We start from the raw sequence: 22,172 nt of genomic DNA, 5'->3' as shown, positions 1-22,172 counted from the left end.
TAGGCAACCTCTGGAGTAAATACATCTGCTTACAGCAGAACTCTACAGAACAGAGCTGCTGTTGAAGAGATGTCCTTCATCCTTCACAGGATTTCCCTGCATAAAGAGAATGTTCCCTTTGCAAAGAGAACAAGTGAACACTCCCACATACAGCCACTCACTGTTTCCAGCAGACCACGTGCCTGGAGAACTCGTTCAACTAATCACAGGTGGTACAGTTGGTCAGGTGGGTTCATCACGAAGCAGCATCCAGAGGCTGCTCAGCATGACAGTGGCCACACACACGGAGATGATCAGGAACACGGAGGAGCCCAGCAGGCTGCAGCAGTCCATGGGCATCCCAGTGCTGGCTCCTGGCACATTTTGCTTACCATCTGGACTCTTGGGAACGTTGAGACACCTTCATTTCTCTTATTGAAGAGTGTGCCTCAAGCTGGAAAAAACAACAGAGCATGAAATGCAAAGACTATTTTACCAATAAATTAAATCTGTTGCACTTGACTCCCGCTGTGGTTCCCTTCCCCCGAGAAGGCATGGTCTGGCCAGCTGCACGAAGTCCAGGCAGCCCTGGGAAAACAATGGGATCTTTTTCTTGCCAGAACCAGCCTTCCTGTTCACCCTTCTAACCATGGCATGGCATGGAGGACACCCCCAGTGTGTCTGTGGAGAAGAGGAGTCTGTTGGCATAGCAACTGCACACGCTAACTCTCTGCTAATGAACAGGGATAAAATGTTTTGTTCTCATTAGGAAAAATACAGACACATTCCTGATTGGTGAGTAATGTCTCTGCCTCTGAGAGATTAGCTCAGAGCCGTGCAGCCTGAAACAGCCTCAATTCAGCCCACTGCAGTGCTTCCCTTGAACAGCCACTCTCCACGGACCCCACATCTCTCAAGGGAAAGCCCACAGAGCTTTCTGCAGCACTTTGCCTTCGGGCCTGAGACAGCTCAAGGCAAGAATAATGAGAAGAGGATACACAGGAGCAAACCAGAACAGGCACAATGAGAACACACCCCCTGTCCCTGCAGGGGAGCCAGCTCTCGCTGGTGCCTTCGCTGCACCTGGGTCCCAAGCTACCTCGCAGCCAGTGAGTTTGTCTTTGTGCATCCACTGCAGGTCCGCGTTGCACAGGGCTCAGATCAGCCTGGGACCCCAGCTCCCACTCCAGCCACATTCCCCAGTGCTGGGTGAATAAATGCACAGAGCAAGGAGCAGAACACTCGACAGCAGAGCTCGGCATCCATTAGGTGGCTGGGTGCAGAAAAGAGAAGAACAAGGGCTCCTGCCTACCAGTCTTTATCGGGATTTTGGCATTTAACAATCAACAAGATCCACCATGAATCTGGTATTTGCAGAACATTTGCACACTGTTGTTTTATCACTCAGGTCTGTATCTGGGTGCTCATCCAGGCTACACAAAGCCTCTGCTCACACAGGCAATACTGCTTCCCAAACTCTCTCCCCTCCAGATCCTCCTGCCACAGGAGCCAGCACAGCAAGTGGGAGGATCACAGTACTTCACTCTTTGCAAAGAAGATCTGGGACAGATGCATGGCCAGACACCCAATGCACAAGCAAAAATCCAGTCTCTAACCACACCTTTGCTGGGTGTTTGGCATAACCTGGTCTATACAGCACAAACACAGCCTAGCAGAATCAAACTGTGTAACTGCACTCCAAGCCCACGGTTCATCTCTCCTTTATGCTGCTACTGGCTCCCATTTGCTCACATCAGTTCACCTTGCCTTGAATTCAGAAGCTGTTGAGAATAGGGACTGCACACTTTAAACCTCAGAGGCGACTTTACAGTCTTTCTAGGGGCTGAACAGGTATGCAAACTCCCTTCTCCCTCTGGTGGGAGATTCGTGCTGGCCGGGATTAGTACCTCACACAGATACACTCAGCTCCACAGCAAACTGGGATGTGGCAGAGCTCTTTTGCTCTCCCAGACCCCTGCACTGTTGATGGAGAAAGAGTGGGATTCAGGCTTGCAGGTAGCCACAGGCTGTGCTCTGAGCACCCACTAACTCCCTTATCCAGCCCCTCAGACTTTCACCTGCCCTTTTCTGCTCCTCAGGGCTTCAAACAACCTCAACTCAGCATCTCAAAGTGATGCAGGAGGAGAAGGCAGAGTGAGCATCGGGAAGGAAAGATTCCGCTCCCTTATGTCTTTGAGAAACATGCATGTGCTGCAGGGAACCCAGTGTTGCTGCTCTCCCTCGGGCACAAAACCTGTGTGTTAACCTGTGCTGTGATCTGCCCATGGGACTTCTTGGGCTTCATTTCTACTTTACGTCCGTCCAGCCGAGAATGCGGTTATTTCAGTCCCTAGGCAGGCACTCTACTGCCTGCAAAGCCATCTCTCTTTGCCTAAAGGAGAGAAATAACCCAGGCTCTTGCCCAGCAGCGACAGACCCCGGCCTTGGCCGGCAGCCCCTGCCCAGCCTGCCGTGAAGCAGAGATCCTTCCCAGACCAATACAAGGCCAGACGGGCCGGGGTGCTGTTTTCCAGCCTCCAGGCATTTTACTTGTTCCAGGCGATCCCTCCCCCCAACCCTCCGAAAGGAAAAGCCGTGGGAATGGAGCTCAACACCCCGAAGTAGGCTCACCCCCGGGCGATGAGGAGCTTAACTCCCTGCGCGCCGGCGGGCAGCCCTCGGCACAGGCTGGCAGGACATCGGCAGGAGGGGACACCCCGGGAACGGCCCCGTCCTGCTCTCTGCACTGACGGGCACCCGCACCACGGCCCCCAGTGCTGTGCCAGCAGCGAAGGCACAGACCCGCCACTCGTCCACCACAGTCCCTCTCGCTTTGCCAGGACGCTCGGCACTCCTGCAGCTCTGCTCTCCAGTGTTTCCATCCTCCACCAGCACACAGACAGCAAGCCACAAGAGGAAAGCCGTCTTTTCATCTTTTCACTCTTCCAGCAAGTTCCAGAGGCTGCCCACTTAACAAAAAGTTACCTTTACCATGTCACCAAGGCACTTTTCCTCCCTTTTACCCCACATGCTGCGGTACAAAGCCGCCCTCGTGGGCGCAGAGCCTGCGGTCAGCCATCAGCCAGCATGTCAGGAGTTAAGTTCGCATTTCCATTCTCCTGACCTGCACCAACGCTGGCTGAATATCGAGCTATTCTTTGCAGCTTGATAAAGCATGAGAAAGCTAAAGGCCTCACACACTCCTCTTTTCACAGCTTGGCCTGCTGCCCACAAGCTGTCACTCCCTGGCACCTAGGGCAAAGAGAGAGAAGAGGCCAAACTGCAGCCAGCTGCAATGAATCACTCGCTCCCCGTCCCTCCTCCCCAGGGAGCCCGGGTCCCTCCTTCCGGCAAGGGGATAATGTCTGCCTGGCTGCGCTGGCTTCTTTCACAGAAAAAGCCATCCTGGGGCCGGGGGGGGGGGGGGGAGCCTCCTATTGCAAAAGCTGCTGCCACAAAAAAGCGCAAAGCAGCTCCCAGCAAGACTGAAGAACAAGGATTTCTGCTCAGCAGCTGGATGGGAACGCACGCCTGCAAGTGTTCAGCACAAACATCACTTAAAAATCTGAAGTTGGTCATTTGTCTAAATTGCAGGAAATTCTGGAGGAATGCTCAGGCACAGAATCTGATTTGAAGGAGACTCTTTATCTCTTCATGCCCCACTCATGGGATATTTATTTTGGGGACTGATTTCCATTCAGTCCCTTCCTGGCTCCCTTTCTCCTTCTCACTATATCCAGCCCAATTACCAGGTTTTGGCGAAGCTCTTTCAACCACCACTACCCCTCAAGTTTATTTTGATGGATTCCATCACACAAACTGCTTCCACACATTACAGTTTGTTCATTTTTAACACAAAACAGCAGAGGGAAATGTCCAGATCTCAGAGTCACTGGCATCCAAGACAAAAAATGTAGCTGAGAAGGCACAGGAACAACCAAGGTCATCACGTGTATTTCTTGCACTATAGACCCACATTTGGAGAGCAGTGCTTTTGAAAGGTAAAGATGCCCAAGCCTTTGCAAGGTCAAGATGTCAGCTGTTTACTTTCCGAGAAAGGGGATATTCATCAGTAAAACACACGTAAACTCAACCCCTTTCCATCAGCGTAAGCATGAACTGAACAGTGGCATGCAGATCCACATGGCACATGGGATACCTCCATCCACTCATTTCTGTCTCCTGCAAAGAATAACTTTGCTGCACAGCAGCCAGTCCCTGCTCAACAGTTGTATCTCTCCCAGTACAGAGAAAGGAGCTGCAAACTGCAGTTTTACTGAGAAGAGGGTTTAACCCAAAGCCGTGCAAAGGCAAATTCTCATTACCTCAAGGGCAAGATGAGAGGTTGCTTTCCCAACAGCATGTGCTACCACATCCAGCACCCCTCTTCTCCCACTAGCACTATCCTAGTGCCTCATATCCCTAAAAGCCATACTCTCTGCCCCCTTTTCCTATCCAAGGCAGCCATTTAGGCTCCAAATTCAGCATACCTGTCTGCTGGCAGTGTGCTTCAAATTCAGCCAGTGTGAGGGCAGGATTAAATAAATTCCTCTTATCTCTTCCTGCACTTGCAGGGTGATGAGGGAAGGAAGAGCTGCACAGTTCCCACCTGGCAGACAATGTGTATTCAAACAGTGAGAAACTCATCAACTTTGGGTCACAGAGGTGATCCACAAAGGGTTTATTTTATTACTGTTGTTGTTTGGGCTTTCAGGGTGTTTGTTTTTACAAAACCTGGAACAGCACAAAACAAAATCATGAAAAGAAACCTTTTTTTTTTTTTTTTTAAAGAGAAACAGAAGTACCTTCACTATTCCTAAAGCCACCTTCATCACAAACTAAACCAAGTCTTAAAAACACTCTTTCAGGGGCACAGGCTGTCAAGAATCACAAGTAATCACAGTCAATGCCACTTTATCACATTCTCTGCCAGATGACACACTACATATGGATTTCCCCTTATGATACATTTATAGCACTTTGTAAGGTTTCTCCTGCACTCCTGTACATCTACATCAGCAAGTGTCTCCTCCACAACACCTGCAGCTATAAAACCAGTACATTGAAAAGATTATTATATTGAGCATCCATAAGTTAGCAAGCTCCGGAACTCGGGTTACCCCTTGTGTAAATGAAATACAAAACACTCCCTAACCATACTCACACACACTGTTCTGCTGTGGGAATGCCAGCTCATCTGCCACTGCCCTCCTCTGCCAGAAGGATCTCCAAATGCAAAGCTTAATAGAAACAGTTAATATCCTGAGCGTGCCTCTGAGCCATCTAAGCTCTATGTGTAATATAATCGGGTTCATAATGCCCAAAATAGCACTCTGGAGTCCTAGCACAGACTAAGACCTCACTGTATTAAGTGTTGTGTGGATAGTTGCAGTGGTGCCGTTTTCTCTTCTGTAAAATTACTAAGTGCCATATACAGGAACCAACCATAACCCATATTTTACAGAAGTTGGGACACAGGAGAGCAATGTATACTTTTCAAATGTCTTTTTTTGGCAGCTAAATCAAGTTAGTATTTTCACAGACACACTGAGGGAGGGAGGGAAGGGAACACTGAGGTTACTCTCTCTCCAGAGCAGACAGGCAAAAGCCTAGTTCAGCCAAAGCTCACTGAGGCTCTTTATGTTCCCTTCAGTGACAGAGGTCACTTGTCGAAGCCTGAACCAGATCTGGTACAGGGCTGCCTGCTAAGCATGCTGGCAAAAGGATCTGAGCTATACCCTTCTCTGCAGTTGTTTGTGTTTCTTCAGGAACACCAAAGACCTGGAGTCTGTCCCAACACTGCTTGCACTGCCTTTGCTAAAAGCATCCCTTTTAGCTCCAAAGTAAAATTCATCTTGAACTCCTTGTGCTCTGAAGAAAGCAAGCCCATACACAGGATCCATGAAGAAAGTAATTGCTTGTGTTTGCCAAAACACTTCACTTATTCTAATTCTTTCAGCACAGATTCCAGGATACTTTCCTACCATAAATACAGGTTAGATCCATGTTTGAGCTGATTACCCCGTGATGCTCTTTAGAATCACATTGCACAGCAGGTGCTGCTCATACTTCCAAAGCATCCAGAAGTCACAGCTCTTCAATTCATTGATTTTTATGAGGCACCAGGTCATGCTGTCTGGCCTTCAGCTGATCACAGTTCATGAGATTTCTGCATGTTTCTGGCTTAGGAACTATATGTGTTTGAAGTGAATAGGGACTAGACGCCTTTTGGCAAGATGCCTGAGGCAAAGGCCTCAGGAGAGAAATCCACCATTTCCCAGGCTGATATAAATGGGCAGGCATCCCCTTGCTTCAGTTTTTATTCCCTATTTGTGAACTGGCTATGAAGAAGGACATTCTCCTCTCACCTAAAAAAATCTGTGCTTTTTAGCACTGCTTTGCCTTTTTTTCTGCTGTGTGTTTTTCCCCAGAGAAGAGGAGCCCCATCAGCCCATGCAGTGTCTTATCAGAGCCCATCCTGCCCTGGCAGCATGTTCTCCTGAGCTAAACAGAACAGGCGGGGAGGCAGGAAGACAAACTTCCACAAAGCTGTTTCTTAAACGAGATTTACAGGGATGCAGTGAAACAGAGTAGGGTCATGGGTGAGGAGAGATTGAACATATTTATAGCTAACCAGCAAGACTGCCACAAGAGGCTGTGACCTAAAACAGATTTTCAGGGAGAAGCACCAAATCCAAAACTATCACCTGCAGCCCAACTGGGAGCTGCCACTGCCTCCACTCTTGCTGTACCACTGCAGTGCCATCACAACCCCAGTACCATCCTTTCCCCCTGAAGTACCTGTTCCTCTAAGAGGAGGTCATAAAAACTACCTCATCTTTTGCGTGCCATGAGTGATGAAGATCTGAAAGACTGAGTGTTTTGGCATCTAAAGTAACCACTGTGAAAATGTTACGGGAGATTTTTGCCAGAACAGGTGAGAAGAGCTTTCCAACTTCTTGAAAAAGATAATGTGTACAGAGGCTACCCAGTGCGGAACTGCAGGGACAGCAAAAATGGAAGTCCCACTGCTGTGGTGAACATTCCTGGGGCTGTCGGTGTGGGAAAGAGGAGAAGGTTCATTGCTGCTTTACATGTAGTCACTCAGGAGACAAGCCATCAAGATCTTACAGAAATTCTGATTGTCTTCTGGAATAACAGATGCAGTTTCTGGGAGAAAGATTTTTCATAGGCATATTTTTGACTATTGGTGGAATAACTTCTTTGTTTCAGACTAGAGCTAAAAAAAAAACCCAAAAAGCCCTTCTTGCTATTGCTTTGCCATTCAAGACATTGTCATTGTCATCTCTCAGATGTGTAAGCATAAGAGACAGCAGCAGCTGAGCTGTAGTAATTAGGAGGGAGAGATGTGCAGGCCTTGTCTCACATCTTCCTGTTAAGATGCAGTTTACACTTTGGCAGGTTTAACAGTCCCCAGTGAAAATAAGCCATCTGCATCCGCCCTAGCACACCATTCTCATTTCTGAACCCTTCAAGCAGTTCTGGAAAAATCAGCATTGCCTCCCTGCTTTTTGTTCAGGCCTAAAAGCAGTCACAAACCCATTAATTCTCTTACAGTAATGCAGGAACACTGGCTCTAGACCTGTTCACAAGGCATCTACTTCAAAAAAAAACCATTTCCCATTTTATTCAGGCATCTACTGAGTTCCAAGTTTCACTGCTTTCTGTACTTGCAGCAGGGAAGCCAAGAGGGACGCGAACAACCTTATTCAATTCTATTCACAAGCACCCTTCCTTGGGAAAGCCAGTAACTTTCAGAGGGTCTCTGCAGACTTTGCTCCACCGCTTTGCACACTGGAGAATGGCTGGTTGGTAATCCTCTTTTCACTCAGTAAGCACAGACCCAAAGGTTTTCATTCCTGTGAGCTCAGAAATTTCCATTTCCATTTGAGACAGACATTTTCCTGGCAGTTCTCAAAAGATGCATTTGTAAAATAGGGAAACAACCTCAAGGAATGCTAAAGCAAAGGAATAAAGCTGTACATGGACGGTCTTTCTACCTCAGCCAGGAAAGGAAATTCCTTCTCAGCACCAATGCCCCATAAACACAACCTACTCTGCAACTACCAAATACTTGATCAACACAAAGTGACCAGCTGACCACCCTACCCTGTACAAACACCAAACATTTTCCTCAGTGTTGGTTTCAGATCATCTGGGGCAACAGCCTCCAAAATCTCAAATGAAAGAAAAAGTCCAGAAATGTGTATTTGTGTGTGCACGCAAGACAAGAAAAGAAAAGGGGCGCACATCAGATGGCTGCAACACATTGGAGAGGTGGAGGTGTTCTACTGAACTCACTACAGGAAGACACACTCATATCAGTGGTTTTTAAAGTTGTCCACAGACTTTTGCTGTCTCCAAAGATAATTAAAAAACCAAATCCATTGTCGTATCTGTATCATAAAATGTTTAGAAGTTTGCAAGTCCAAAGAGGTTGAAACTTGCTTCTTCCAAGTGCAAAACATTTAGATGGCCCAAAGCCAAGTCCCAGAAAAAAGCCCTAGTCAGCGGCTCAGGAATGCCAGCTCTTAACACCAACCAAACGTATACAAACCTTCTGGTAGGGCAATTCACAGTATCATCTCCCACAAACACTCACTTAAAATTGCAGCTATCATTCACCTCCTTACTTCTATGCCAGGGAAACCTAACTGAGTCTCACTTTGACACTCTCCAAAGTAGTCAGCTGAGTGAGTTTTTTTCCCTGCCTTGCTTTGGGGAATTTCTGCTTGGTGCTTCTGTAAAGAGAAACAAAAAGGCTTCACACCGCATCAGGCAGGATCCCCCTCCATCACTCCCAGCTCCTTAGCCAAAGGCATTCCTGAGGTGCACTGTGCCCTAATAAATCAACAAAAGCACTCCAGGTTTCCCGGCAGCTGGAAACTGGAATTCTGCAGTGAAGGCAAACACCTCTCCAGCTAAAGCAAACACAGCCAGGGAGCCCCTGCTGAGCACCAGAGCTACTGTCAAAAGAGGGACAGAGGGAGAAGGTGGGATCATAAGGCATCTGGCTGACAAAGGGCAATCCAACATAAAGATAGAAGATGGCCTTAAGTCCAGCCCTGACCTAGGCATTCCTCTCTGCAGGCATATGCTTTCCAAAATGTTTTACCAGAATAAGCCCACAAAACTTAATTTTTAGAGCAATGACCATCTTGCCCTGATACAGATGGTACTTTTGCCTTTAAGAACATTTATTTTAGTGTTTAGAAGACCCATGTAAAAGATCCTGCAAAAATACAGAACAAAAATAGCCCAGTCTTAAACAGCTTAAACTTAACTCTAAAATAAACGAAGACAAAGGGAACAGCAGTGATCAGTATGAGCAGCACTCAGCTCAGCAGAACAAGACGACTGCTGTTTCCAGGGGTAAAGGAAGGCATTTGGGTTTTTTTTTATTTTTAAACTGTATAACAGAAAAGACCTGATGAAAGATTTTAAAGAATTATTAGGTGGGTTGGAATACATTTATGGGCCAAGCACCTCTCATACAAAAACCAAACCAGCATTTTTCAAAAGCAGCACAAGGAAACAACAGAGGGTAATGTTACCAGACAAACAGCAGCAAGAGCCCAGTTTCCAGCACTAACATTTGCTAGATTGCATACAAAAAACTAGACGGGCTGTTTCAGTACCTCATTTTCAGTTGCACTTGGCGAGTAAGGGAAAGGAGAAACCAAGCAGGGCTGAAACAGTGACAGTAAAAGCAAAAGAGCTGACTGCCTCAAATGCTCTTACAACAGGCACAAGCCCATTTATAGCATAAAATATCTCTCATTCAATAAAACAAAGGCATCTTCCTCAGATGCACCCTGAGAGCTGGAATAAATACCCAGATTTTACCATCTCCCCCTTCTGATGGTTATGCACTCCCACAGGGAGTTTCCTGGTAACGCTTTCAGTGCATGGATGGGAGGTAGCACAGGGTAAGTGTGAACAAATTTACTTATGTCAGACCCAATCTGGACTGCAAATCCAAGTCTTCAGCTTCCATGGCATCATTTGGAGCTCTCACTTTGAGACCACTGTAAGGCACATTTTCCTTCCCACTCCCTTGAAGAACCACCAGATCCCAGTCCACAAGCAAATACTGCCTTTAGGGTAAATCCTGGTCTACCTACACGTGGTTAATTGAGACACACAAATGCCAGGCAGCTGACAGTGCACAGCAATGGTGCAAAGCCAGCAGCCCCATCAGCAGGTGAGTGCCCGGAGCTCCCAAACTACAAATCATCCTTCCCCCGCAGCCTGAGGGAGATCCAGCTGGCAGAGCTGTGTTCTGTTTGGGAAGACCCTGACTGGCACTTAAAAGCCCTGGGTCTCAAGAAAGAAATAACAGATGAATGTGCTGGGTGAAGGACTCCTACATATGTATACGTGGAGAGAGACACACACAAAGGAGGGCGGGGGGGCAGCTGGGAAGAGTGACAGCAAGACTTGTCTCTGGGCCTTGTGCTTATTTTGACCTTTCAGTTAAAGATTCTCCAAAAAGGCACTGCTCAGCCCCAAGCCTGATTAGATGTCTTGGGAAAAACAGAGCACAAAGCATCACACATGAATGAGCACAGAGCCATAACACGATCTGGATATTCCCACCCATCCATATGGCCAAAAAAAGCGACGTTCTTCAATGCAAACATTGGCAGCAGCAATATGAAACTAATGTGTTAATTAGCAGATTTTGCAATCCAGCACACAGCAGAGACTGCTGGTGGCTATTACACAGTCAATCAGAAGTGAAACAGAACAAGTACCACGTTACTTAAACCATTCACAACAAGGTTAATAATTTGCTAATTGCATATTTCTGGCCTGAGCAGACCAAGGTCTGTTTTTCAAGCTTCTTTTCTCAAAGGTATTTTAAAATGTATTTAGCAGGGCAAGCTCTCCATCACTTGCAACTCTTCTCTTTGTTAACATTCAGTCTCAACTTGAATGTTTAGCTTAAATGCAAGAAAGGCCACTGCCTTGCTTTACACAGCATCAGACTAAATGAGCTCAATGATTTCCCAGCCTTGTAAAACTCTTTAGCTTTCAGCCTGTAAACAATCACAAGTTATTCTGAAACAATCATAGGCTAAATGACAACATTGAGCAGATTTACTTCTTGTATAGGATTTTCACATTGAATGCAATAGAAGATTATGAAACTGAATTACTTAAATGCAATTGGAATTTAACACAATTCCTTAGAGTACATGGGTTTACACACTAAATGCTTAATAAAACTCTACTCTCCTAGAAAGTTTAATCAATAAAATAAATACGGCAAGACAGGCAAGAGACGATATTTATTTCACCATTACACTGATATTTCTAAGAGATATTAAAAAATATATAAAAGATTTCATTTTCAGGAGCTATTTGAAGTACAAACCTCAAGTTGACACTCCTGCCATGAACAAGATTCTTTATATCCAGGATGTACCACTTATGGTGCACAAAGCATCTAGACATAAACAAAGTTTGGAAGGAAAAGAACAAACAGGGATGAAGAACATGACTGAATTGGTCTTGGGGTTATTTCTAAAGCACAGAAAAACAGAAATCAATTGCACCAGGACTAGTCAGAGTCACATAATTTAAGATACAGCCGCTCTGATTTCCTGCCTAACACACAGGCACTGTTCCATTTTATCCACTCACACCTCCACAAGGCCCATTAAGGGGTTCTGTGAAATGTAGTGGTTTATGGCATCTAGACTAAAGGCCTTTGGAGGTCAAAACGTAAGTTCAACTACTCTGCTAGTAATTTGCCACAATGGCTCCATCATTCTTTCTGGCAGCGAGGCCAGACTAATTTCTTAGTTGTTTGCCTTCTGCCTTGAGCCATTAATTCCTTCTCTGCTGGATTAAAGAGGAGCTCCTCAGAGTCAATTATGCACAGGTTTTAACCAAGTCACCTCTCAATAGCTTTTTTTGGCAATCAACAGATTGGTCCTGTCAGAGTCTTAGTACAAGGCATCTTTTCTTGACTCCTTGAACAGCTTTTAATTTTTGTTTTTTAAATATCAATTTGATTGTCCTCCCCCACCTTTTCCCCCTTCTTCAGGGTCGTTGCTTTGGTGAGGCACAATCAGTGAAAAATCAGCATCTCTGGCACACCAAAGTCCAAACTTGCCTGTATCAGGTGGATGTCATTTCACTGGACCTGTGTTACAGCCTAATGGAGGAGCTACAGAAACCAGGCTGCAAGGATCGTATCAGTTCACTAACAGTCAATTATCTGACTGTACTTGTATCTTTCTTGTATCTTTCTTGGAGCTTGTATCTTTCTTAATCACCATGTAATAATTTCTCCAAAAGTTCTAAGGAAAACTTCACTACCTCCCCCATTCTGCCAAAGACCTACATACTATTCAGGATATTCAAGCAAGAAAATCCCAACATTCCAGTCATTTCCAGCCATGGTTTGGAATTTGTCCTCAGCATGGCGTACTTCTCTGCTGAATCAACATTAGCAGTGGCTTTAGACTTACTTTGAGAACAGTGATGAACTACTGAACAGTGGAGTACACTACTGATGCTTGCCGAAATCACCTGCTAGGAACACCACATTCTGAAATGTACCCAGTAACCCATGATTTCAGAAGCATCAGCCTTTTAATTAAATAATTATGAGGCATGCTGTTGATGTTGGCAGAGATAAATTATTCATACTATTGTACAACTCCAAGTCAAACATCCAAGAAACACATTACATGAACAGGCACCTGCTGCCATGTTTCTTTCCAGCAGCACTTTCTCACTATTAACACAACCCATCCCTTCAGAGGTGTATATCTGTATATCCTCTGAAGTAACATCAAAAGCTATAAGTACCGATCTCAAAACTCCCCAAAGACCTGCATGAAAAGCATTAATCCCTTGTAGATGTTAACCAGGCACTCCATATCACAAGGACTGGTACCTTCCTCTACTTCTGTTCTAGCAGGAGGCTCATTGAGCTTCCACCTCTAACCAGATTTCCATTGCGTGGCACTTCTCATTTTGTGTTACACATTAAATGCACATCTAAGTTTGCAAAGAGCACAAGGCAGAGAGCTTACGCTCTGTGTGCAGGCAGGAGCACAGGGCAGGTTTGGGTGTGTGATAGCTGGAAGGGCTCTGCATGTTATACCACTTGGAAGAAAACAATTCCAAGGCATGTTCCAAGAATGGAACATCTGGCTTTTACCAATCCTTACCCTGGCATTTTCAAAGAACGAAATTGACTTTTCATTGTGAACCCCCCAGCCCAGCTACCCAGGAATACCAATACCTGGCTGTCTATCAGGGACAAGATCACCAAGGCAGCTCCAAGTAGCAGATCAAGCAGCCTATGGAAAACTGGTTTCAGGGAAAGCTACCCATCAGTTTTAACAGCAGAAAGTCTGCTCATATTTATGCATGACCGCTCAAGTGAACTGCATGACTGCTTTTGTTGATCTGCTCGCAGCGATCCATTCTTTCAGTAGGAACACCAGGAGGAAGCCATGCTGGGACTGGGCAAGGGGAAAAAAAACACCCGGTGGATATACTGAATGGGACAGAAGATTCCCCTACAATTTCTGAAAGTTTATTTCCAGCAATGCCCTACATTGACTTTTCTAGCAGCTTTTTGGGACACCTTCACACATCAAAGCCCAAGCCATACCACAGTAGTCATTTTGACTAAATCTACTTTAGAAATTGATTAAACCATTGATTTTTTCATAGTTTAGATAGACACAAAGTGACCTTTCCATCCCACAAAAAACCAAAGGGAATTAACACATGTAAACAGAGTCTTCATTTAAAAGGGAGTGTTTTGCTCCCTTAGAAGCAAAGTCCTGCAATACTTTATTTTTTCTTGCAGCTCCCAAAAGATCAATTCTCCTTCCTCCACTTGAGCTTTTCACCTTTCTGTCCAAAATAGGCCAAAGGCACAAGACTTCTCGGAGCATACACAGAAAAGCAGCCTGAAGACAAACACAGGTCTTCCTATAGGTCACCAAAGGTAAAGACATCAGTACTATTTTGTCAACTAACAGTTCTATTTCAGTCTGTGAAGCAGCAACACAGAGGTCAGTTCCCAGTAGAGATAACAGTTTTTCAAGCACAAAAAGTTTATTCTTTCTCTATACAGAAAAGAGGTTTTTGAGATATATTTTTCATTACTGAGTGGAATAACAAAGATGCTCCATGTGTTTATGCTGGTAGAGACCATTTCCCTTGTGAATCACTGCATACGTGTAATTTCTAACTGCTTAAAATAAACACATTGTGGAAGTTCCTTCATTAGAACCTTGTGCCTTCTGGTACTTCCTACATGGTGCATTTGGGGATGCAGATTACAATCCTAGAGCTGAACAGCCAGGTGTCATTTGTGTTGTGATGATCCAACAGGCTCTGGCAGCCTGCAAAGAACACAGAGACTGTAATTGTCACTGTAGCACCCGTTAGGATCACACTGTGCTGGCAGCACTGGGAGGAGGGGAAACAGATGCATGGCCCAATGGCTTTCAAACATTCAGGAAAAGGATGAAACCATGGAACTATGAGTGCAGGTCATTCTCCTGCAACAGCTTTGCTCAGTGCTGTAGCATCCTGGGACTTGCATGTGGGTGCTAAACACCTGCACCAGCCACAGACACAGAGCTTTGATCAGCAAGAGAACACTGAACTGCAAAAGTACTTAACCAGAAATGTTCTTGTAACTCTGTGAGCAGGACCAGCATACAAGTTCCTCCCAGCATGACACCCATCCCTGTCATCCACTGGAGGGCAAACACTATTCAGATGTTATTTGTCTGTAGCTAATGAGTTTGGCATTCATAGATCCATGACAAGAGCTCTGCTACAGCAGGTCTGTGATGGTGGGATGCTGTAGATGTATTTGGATGGCTGGATCCAAAATAACACTGGTCTGTAATGTGTCCATCAGCTTGCTTACTCTTTCTACTCTTCACAACCTTTATTCACAGAGTTCAACAGAGACAGTTCTCCACAGTGGTGAAGCCTAGTTAAGCATTGTGAACAGTGGCCATTATCAGTATAGGTCATTAAGGAAAGCTTCATGATGCCACCACCCTGTACAGAGAGGCATCAGACCCACAATGAAACAGAACAATTACATGTAAGACCATTGATGGCAGGGGGCTGCCTGTGTTCTACACACAGAAAATGCATTTACAAGGTTCAAGTATCCAGAACAGTACTGCCACTACAACATACAGGAGTAACTAAAAAATACAATAAACAAGAAAGTGTGATTGTCAGAAGCCTTTAGATTTGTGGCACTCTGCTGAGCTTGTTACTGAGGCTACTGACACAGGCTTTCACCTCCCCTGCAGACCAGTTCAGTGTGGAGACGGAAGGGGCCATGGTGACTTGGGCACTGTGAGGACAGAGACTTGACTGTCCCAAGCCCAGAGAAAGCAAAACAGGCTAAATGGCTCTTTCATCTGGTCCTGTGCAGCTGCTTATATGGCCACACTGCCAGCACACAGAGTCCCTACTGCCCATCTGTGCTGCTGCAGGAGGTAATCTTGCAGGTACCTGCCCTCTGGGCAGTACAGAGAGCAAGAGCAGCATTTGTATGGCAGCTGCTCTACCCCACCACTCCTTTTTCCTTAGCTCTGCATCATCTCAGCAGTGCTGGGCACAGAGCACAACCAGACACTCCAGCTCTGGAGCTCCAGCTGCCTGTTACTGAGGCCAAGGAGCTCGGCACATCGAGTCACTCAGGGATGGCAGTGCTGCAGGGGCTGCTCTGCCTTCCTGCCAATTCAAATTTTGCCTATGCTGCCAAGAGGACAAGCTGGTAGCAATCACCCAGGGCCATTCTGTAATTGCACATGCACCTCTGTTGGCTGTCACACATCTGGAGAACAGTTTCTGGTTACAAATCCCCAAAAGAGAGGAAAAAAAATAGATCAAAGGAGGAAATAAACAGTACAAGTCAGTGTTACCCCTTACAGCCACAGCAGTGCCTCAGAAGGCACAGTCACACAAGGGAACCACACCTCTCCATCACAGCCATGAGAAGGCTGCACTGCCGCGCAGGACAAACAGCAAAAAGCCCTTGCAGCCTTAAATCTCTCTCAAGTTTCAGGTTGTCATGAAATGCAATTCAAAATATGTTTCAGCTAAGGATCAGAATATCAATTCACAAATGCCTTATTCTCCCTAGGTACTTCAACCTCTCTGTGACCTCATTTTGTCAATTTCTATCAAAATGCTAAAAAGATCTGGCAAATAAACAGAGCCCCTGGTTAGTACTTCTCCATTTCCCACAGTAGCACACAGATCTCATGCAATTAATTCAGTTGCACATCAGCTTTACCATTCTCTTGGGTAGAATCATTCAGTAATGGACTGGAATCTGTATGCAAGAAGTCATATGCAGGAAGCAAATAAAAATCAAAATATTCTTGTCAGTGGGACTCAAAAGTCCAGCAACTGCTTCTGCACTAGAGATCTCCAGCACATACAACTTTTGGCTACACTAAAAGTAGGAGAGAGGTGAGAAGAGCTTATGACTGTGGTGTGTGGAAGACAGCAAACAGATGATCAAAATGCTCATCACATGTGTTACCAAGATGCTCTCACATATGATAATTTCATAATTCACTAACATAATTGCTCTCTCCAGCACTTTAAGAAGGTTTGATGCAAAAAAATCTTGGGATCAAGGCTGAAATTGCTAAAGAGAGAGTTGCTTCAGGGCCACTAACTAACTCCAAGCTGTCCAAACCCCCACCCCAGCTTCAGTGAGGACATTATTTCTGACAAAGCCTGGTCTGGCAGGACCATCTCTGAAGCCATGGTTCCTCTGCTTTAAATTTTTGTTGTCTGAAGGACTTCCAGCTGAGCAGAGCACTTGGCAGGCAATGCCAGGAGCATTTTCTCAAGCATTTGCTTGGCCAGCTGTTCACAGAGGTTGGCATTTCTTTATGGAAACTAGAGAACCCAAAAATTCCTCAGTGTCACACAGGAGGATGAGGGCATGGGCACTTGTAGGCACAGAGGGATTTCAAGAGCACACAATCTTCAGGAGTTAGGATCAGACTGGGGAGATAGGTGGCACTCCAGTTCTTAATGTAACTCCACACAAAGAGCAGGGAAGACAATTAACCAAATTGTGAAATGGTGCAGTACAGGAAAGCTAAAAGAGCAGAGATTGAAACAAAAATTATTTTGAAATGACATGCATGGGCAGAAACCCTCGGCTGAAAACACTACTTCTATGTAGTAATTTTCAGAATTATTATAACAGGGTAAGATGTCAAACATACCCATTCTATTTATAGAATGACATGCAATTTAGTCAGAAAACAAGTTTCATCAGCATAAATGCTTGAACACAATCAGCTTCCTCCACCTGCACAGTTCCAGGCACAACTACTCTCCTGCCATGGCAGAGCTGCAGGGAAGGGTAGGACACAAGGACTGCATTCTCCTTGGAATAACTTCAGCAGCACGATGAACCCCATCATTGCTACTCAATACCACATTATGCTGAGATAAGCTGACACACATGTTTTTTTCACTGAAAACCAGAAGCACTGCCTTTAATTTCAGAATTAAGGAAAAGTGCAAAGGGAAGGAGAATGGTGATGACTTGAAATTGTCTGCACCTGCAGGCACAAAGCAACAGCAATCCATTTAGTCAATACCTTACAGCTGTGTATCCCAATTGGCTCACCACAGATTCCATGTGGGTATCTGGAGCAAGCGGTGACACAATTCCTAAACTCCAGTCCCCCGTACAGAACCAGCCTAGCTAAACCACCACCAGAAGCAAAGATCAACCCACTTACAGCCTGTGACATAGGGATGAGAGACTTCCCACACGAGATAAACCAGGAATAGATACAAGTAGCAAGATAAAATTACAGTGTTCAGATACTTCAAGAAGGGAAACGAATTATCATTTCCTAAAAGGGAGTAGCTATGAAGTTGCAAGAATTTTGAGAGCAGCAGCGCTGGTGCAGAGCAGAGGCTGGGGAAACTCAACAGTTCCAGGCTGTTCCACAGTTAAACTTCAGAGCCAAAAGCAAAGCAAAATCTCACACGTTTAGCAGGCACAGAAGAAGTGATCCTAACACAACTTGCAGGTTTTATACTGCAAGCAAATCACTAAAGTTCACATTCAATTAAAGTCTGGCATCTGGAAATTTTCTTAGGATCTGTTTCATTTGAAGATTCATTTCCCATTTTGATCAAAATCTAAAATCAGATCATGCTACCACAAAGTTCTTTTCTACTCCATTTTCACCTCTTTTTCTTTCTTGAGACTGGCAGGCAGGACTTTAAAAAGACATTCTAAAATTAAATTCAAGATATTAGAAACCATTTAAAAATTGATTAAATAGCAAAAAAAAAAAAAAAATCAAAGAAAAACACCAAACCAACCAACGAACCAAAAAACAAACAAAAAAACCCAAAACAAAAAGAAAAAACCAAACCAACAACAACAAAAAAATCGACCTAAACTGAAACCATTTATTTCTTCTTTTTTCTTTCCCTCACAAGCATGGAGAGGCAGTACTTACTTCTAGTTAATGAAAAGAAGACCTAAATTGTTTCCTGGAACCTCAAAATAGCTCAGATGTCTTAGTTACTACTTGGCTGAAAAAAAATTATTAGCAGTGAAAACAAGTCCTCCGCATTTATTACTTAAGCAGGTGGGGAGGAGAGGCAGAGCCTTAAAGAGCTCACACCAAAGCACTGTGGTTCTTCCATTAGTCAGGGCTGCATGTCAGTACAGGTTGGAACATCCTCCTTCATGTTTTTGCACCTTTGCAGCTTAGCAAATCTGAGCTCCAGCAACTACAACCCTGGCCAGTTTATTAAGCAGGGGAGCATCTCAGTTATCACTGCGGCAAACCACAGCACGCAGTCTCTGATCCTTCACGGTTCCAGAGAAACATGCAGGTAGCAAAACCCCCTCCATGCTGGTTTTAGAGAGGCCCCTGGACTTGGGTGTGCCACTGGGAAAGGTCCTTGGCTTTCACCACTGTGCTGGAGTAAAGACTGTACAACACATGAGTTTACTGTTTCCCAATTAAATTAAGCATCTACTCTGCCTTCCAGAACAGCGGTATCATGTCATGAGACTGTGCACATGCTCCTACTGCCTCAATTGCTTGTTTCTGAAAAATACATGCAAGAATTTATAGGAACTGTCTTCCGGCACTGAGATGAAACCAGACAAAGCTTAAAAAATGATCAATATGAATCTTCTCTAAAGACATCATCACAACCATCAGGTCATCAAAGACGCCTCCAATAATAGGACAGGGAAAATGATACCAGCACAATGAAAGACCAGCTGGCACATTCCCATAAAGGCAAAAGCAGCCCTCCTGTGGTTTTGATGAACAGCAGAAGATGAATCCTTTCAGATACAGTAATCCTGCAATCAGATACTCACAAGAACCACAAATAAATGCAAATCAAATCCAGGGCTTTAACAGATTATAGGGAATGCAAAGGAGAGTCAGTAGAACACACCAGATCCCAGCACACAGAGCACAAAGACATTTCACTGAAGATCCAGGTGAGCAAAAAAGGCACCAGTCCAAGCCCTGCTTCCTGAAACTAGCTTGTATCTAGAGGGCTAATTCTTACAAGGAAGCAGGCAGGCTCATGCCTCCTCTGACTGCTACCACCCTGCACAGCCTGCAAGCTGGGATGAATCAAAGTCCTATTATCTTCCTCCAAGATGCCCTTATGCAAGATTGGGAGGGTTCAGCTCAGAACTTGGCTACAACAAACAATTTGAAGTTTCAGGAGAAAAAAAAACAACAGCTACGAACAAAACCAGAACAGATGGAGATGCTGTCAGTGAGGAGAAGAAACTGAAGTCCTTGTGAGTTTGCTTTGACAGGCAACAGGAAGAACTGAGACAGAGAAGAAGATGACAGAAGAGAAATAATGTCAATCTACCCAATTCAGCAGTAAAGCTTTTACCAGAAAAAAATCTCCGGCATTTCTGGGGAGTGGCTGCTTCATCTTCTTCTGAACTACTCCACGTCTGTTGTTCTCCCTCTCCAGCTGACACTAAAACTTAAGCTGAAAAAGATACAATGCTTCCCTGTACCCATCACTGCTGGCTGAAGGAACACTCCAGAAAGCAAATAGCAACAGTGGAAGATAGCAAGTGCAATTACTTTTGTCTTCGGTTGGACAGTGCTGGATAGCACACACCCTATGCAGGCAACCTGGGTGGGTGCTTTTTCCTTCAGAGCACACCCAACATACAACTGGTACTGCTTAATTTGGCAGGCAGCCTCTCTCCAGGCTCACGGGGCCACCTTCGGCAGCAACAGATACTTTTCAGGCTCGTTCAGTCCTTGCAGGCTCTGCTGGCATTGCCAGGAAAGCCCAAGCATGCCAGCAGCAGCAACACTCCAGCAACAACCCCGCTTCACACAAAGACTGGCACTGAAGGGAACGGCTCTGCACACTCATTACAGCCCTCTGTCAGCTATTCCCTCTGCCCTTATATGGGAACATCCCGTGGCCCCGCTGGGAATATGATGCTGTTGGTGGACATGAAAGGTAAGGCAATACCTGAGCTGTCAGCAGGCAAGGGCAGAATTTTTCTGTCCTGAAAAGCAATCAGAATCTTGGAGCCTGAACTCTTTACAGCACTCACATGGGAGAAAGTAGAGATTAAAAGTGTCAACTGCTGACAGTCTGCACCCACCTTTCTCAAGAGTTATGCTGGTGATTTTAATCTTATTAAATATTGTTAATCGTATTACTAACCTAACTCTTTTCACATGTTGGAAGAAATTTAAAGAGAAAATTCCATATATGACCATGCTATAGTAAATGCTTTCTAGCCAAATCTCAGTTCAGGGCAAGTCCCTGGCTTGCAGATTCCAGTTAAGCTGCACACAGGTGTGGATGTGCACAGAAATAGTCCGCTCAGCACCAGACTACCTACGAGTCACCTTCCCTGCCAGATTCTTCTCTGTCCATAACTTGTTTGCTTCCTTCTCTTGTAATTCTGCTAGGCATTGCTGGCCTCTCAAAGTGACTCTATTAAAACCTGTGAAATTCCATGCCCCATTTGTAACAAGGGGAAACACCAATTTCCCCATTAGAATGCAAAACCATGTAGCACAACAGCTCAGGGCATCAGCTTCCCCCTGAATGGGGGTGAATGCCTCCATCACTGGCTTAGCTCCCTGACATCACACAGACATATCATTAATATAAGTCATCGATTGCTGAATTTCGTACACAAGGCAGAACACTTCTGTGATCCCCGTTCAAAAAGTGAGGTCACAAATGAGCAGATCACATTCAGCCTTACACAGAATAGAGCACTTGTTTAAGTAAAATACTGACCCCGCTGTTTTACAACACTCAGGGTTGCAGCCCCTTCCTCTTTGTAACTACAGCAGCACTCCAGATACTCTCCCAGGACCACTCCTGTTCCAGACTGTTGCCCTGAGATAAAGCAGCAGCCACAGAAAGTTTACATTTAAGAAAATAAAGATCTCAAATTGCAGCTCCTGGAACACAAAACACACCTGCTCAGAGGGGCCCAAACACTTGCTGCAAACTCTTTCAAAAAGAATGTGTTCAAGGTGGAAAACGAGCTCTCCAGACCAACAGGAATTACCCAGTCAGTGCGCTCCGAGGCGCGGGGCGAGGGCCGGGCAGCTCTTGCAGCGCGGTCGCACGGGCTGCCCGACCCTCCGCCCGGTGCCACCTCCCACCGACCCCTGCCCAGGTCGCGGGGGACTCGCCCGGTCCCACTACTCCCCGCATCCCGGCAGTGCTGCCGCCGGTGGAGGGGGCTCGCCAGCCCCGCTGCCCGCTCCTCCTCCTCCTCCTTCTCCGGGGCGCGGAGCCGCGGCGACCCCCGCCCTCCTCCCCGCAGAGCCCGCCGCAGGGGCGGCTTGGGGCGGGGGCCTTCCCAGCCCACCGGAGCCCCCTCGCCCCGCCCGGGAGGCGCCGCCGCTCCGGAGGGGCCGCGCCCATCCCCCCACGCGGAGACAAAGCGCGGCCCCCGGGCGGCACCTGCCGCCGGCCGCTGACCCCCGGCAGCGCTTCCTCGCCGCGGGCCGGATGCAGCGGCGGCAGCAGCCCGCGCCGCCCTCCCCACGGTCCCGGTGCCCGGTGCCCGCCGCCCCTCACCTGCCGCGGCGACCGCCCCACTCCGCTCCCGCCGCCGCCGCCGAGCG

The 22,172-nt window shown here is 46.0% G+C and overlaps 1 protein-coding gene across 4 annotated transcripts in view; it reads right to left on the bottom strand.

Annotated features, from left to right (window-relative positions):
• The window catches only part of PLXNB1 (plexin B1), a 77,946-nt gene extending 55,774 nt beyond the window's left edge, over positions 1 to 22,172 (bottom strand). For 2 of the 4 annotated variants that reach the window (XR_011154629.1, XM_069027623.1), the window contains exons 1-2: positions 22,126 to 22,172; positions 162 to 433 (exon numbers count right to left, since the gene is read on the bottom strand). The gene's annotated coding sequence lies outside the window, so the exon portion shown is untranslated. The remainder of the gene's footprint in view (positions 1 to 161; positions 434 to 22,125) is intronic. The other 2 variants (XM_069027624.1, XM_069027625.1) reach the window with 2 other exon arrangements.

The sequence above is a fragment of the Aphelocoma coerulescens genome, chromosome 12 (assembly GCF_041296385.1).
Source record: "Aphelocoma coerulescens isolate FSJ_1873_10779 chromosome 12, UR_Acoe_1.0, whole genome shotgun sequence".
Classification (NCBI taxonomy): domain Eukaryota; kingdom Metazoa; phylum Chordata; class Aves; order Passeriformes; family Corvidae; genus Aphelocoma; species Aphelocoma coerulescens.
The sequence above is the reverse complement of the archived record's forward strand: the minus strand, read 5'-3'. Positions and strand labels throughout refer to the sequence as shown.